The sequence below is a fragment of the Halictus rubicundus genome, unplaced genomic scaffold (assembly GCF_050948215.1).
Source record: "Halictus rubicundus isolate RS-2024b unplaced genomic scaffold, iyHalRubi1_principal scaffold0081, whole genome shotgun sequence".
Classification (NCBI taxonomy): domain Eukaryota; kingdom Metazoa; phylum Arthropoda; class Insecta; order Hymenoptera; family Halictidae; genus Halictus; species Halictus rubicundus.
Genome location: NW_027488622.1, coordinates 127,812 through 130,000, shown reverse-complemented (window position 1 = coordinate 130,000; position 2,189 = coordinate 127,812). Strand labels below are relative to the sequence as shown.

Sequence of the window (2,189 nt, the reverse complement as noted above, 5' to 3'; positions counted from 1 at the left end):
GGTACCTGTGGAAAACTTGCGGTGAACGCGTTGTGTTCTGTCACGAACGTCGAGGAATAGGATGAGAGAAGGACCGGCTGTGAAGCTTGCTTTTTAAAGCTGTGTGCGATTTTTGACACTCTACTCTCTGTGTGGCGATAATACAGCGCACAAGAGCTTGGGACGAACGATCGCGCACGGCCAGAGCCGGCTGTGAAGTCCGCTAGTTATCGAGTTCATTCTCCAATAAGAGAGGAGGAGGAGAAGTGTCGGGATCCAGTATCGGGTTGTCTATGATCCCCGTCGTTTTGTGAATTCTCCTCCTGTGTTTTCCACTTTAAAGGTATTTCAATGTATTTTCCGCCCGGCCGTCGGATACGTGTGCGCATTGCATCGCGTACTCGCGACGGTTTCCGTTTCTACGGACGATCGTGTGTCGTCCTTAAAAACGACGCCTGAATCTCCTTCGCGCTGGTTGGAGCTTTCAGGTATCGGCATTCTTATGAACCGCAGAACAAGAGACATAATTATATATTGATTATAAATCAAATTATACGATTACCCTGCACGGTGGATCACTTAGCTTGTGGGTCGATGAAGAACGCAGCTAATTGCGCGTCAACGTGTGAACTGCAGGACACATGAACATCGACATTTCGAACGCACATTGCGGTCCACGGATACAATTCCTGGACCACGCCTGGCTGAGGGTCGTTTACGTAACAAAATACTGCTTGCGTTGCTCTTGTAAGTCCCCGCCGTCGCTTACCTCTCCATGTCGAATTGTGGAGGGCGCAAAGAGCGTTTCTGAGTTGGGTTGCAAAGATGCTACGTACGAGCGAACGATGGACGTTTCGTCGGCGTTTGACGCGGTTCTGTGAAAATTGCTAATTTTACATTGCGTCTAACAGTTTCGTGAGAAGAAGGAAATAGGAATGGGTATCACATTCGGACTTGCGTGAGTGTTTTGCGGCGTCGTGAGTCGTATTTTCAATACGACCGCCCGTGAACACCGCTCCGACGATCGAAATCTCTCTCTCCTCTCTCTGGAAAGATTCGCATTGCGGAAGAAGCGTTTCACTCTCGAACACTTTACGCGCTCCCGACGTCGTCTGAAATGATGCGTATACGAAAGGTATAAGAGTCTCAAGAGACTACAGTGAATGGACACTGTTCGGTCCCACACAGACCGAACCTGAGTTACGATAAACTCGGTCGGCTGCGATAGCCAAAACACTTTAGGCGAAGCGACGGTCCCAAGATTTGGAGTGTCATCGGACAGCACTTGGAGACCTCCGTGAACGAGCCCATTGAAAAGGCAATACACAAACATTTAATTTTCCAGACCATCTTTCCCATATCTCTCACACCTAATCCATTCAGATCATCTAAACACAATTCCACCAAATCGCATCCCCACTCCGACGACCAAATGCACCACCCATTAACCAATAGAAGAAGAGCCCGAGTTGACTTTATAGACGACACGACACCGAACCGCAGAAAGCTAAGATACCTCGAAGAAAACACAAATCGATCGCGTCTAGAAAACTCGTTGTACGCGTCATACCTCGCCAACTGACTTGTGAATGTTAAGTTAAAATATATTGAAGTGTTGTTCCAAAACGTCGAGTTTCATTTCAACTAGACGTAGCTACCCCGTAACTCCGTCAAGGCCCGAATATCGTCCGCGAGCAAGCGAAACGGGATTTACGACCCCGCGAAGTCCGACAGGCGGACTGACGACACTTTCGGACGCCTCAGACACAAATAAAGAAAGAGATACCGGTCACCCGTGTAAAATCTGTGTGCGCAACTGTGGTGTGCAACGTAAGCCCCAGGGAGATATATAAAATAAAATACGTCTGTGCGTGGATGTGTCTCTCTACACATAATTGCGGCGGACGGTCGTCGTTGCCAGCGACTTCGACAAACATATTCTTAGAGTTCGCGAGACAGTGGTTTCTCGTTCTACGAACGCTTTGATGACTGATGGACATAGCAACATTTGGCATTGTGCGGGATGCGCACGCGTACTTTAATCGGGTCGAATAATTTCCCCGTCGCCGCGTGTCCTCGCTAATCCGTTGCGGATTCCATCGCCACGTTCGTTGAATTGAATGACGACCGAGATCTCGTGTCTCTTTGGTTTGATCGATGATATCGCGTCGTGCAGCGTTTCTGTACCCCCGTGTGTCTAGTGTAGTAGA

The 2,189-nt window shown here is 48.7% G+C and overlaps 1 non-coding gene across 1 annotated transcript; it reads left to right on the top strand.

The window, feature by feature from the left end:
* Positions 1-538: 538 nt before the first annotated feature.
* On the top strand, positions 539-693 carry LOC143363638 (5.8S ribosomal RNA). Its single transcript, XR_013083859.1, has one exon. It is a non-coding gene; the product is annotated as a 5.8S ribosomal RNA (ribosomal RNA).
* Positions 694-2,189: the final 1,496 nt, after the last annotated feature.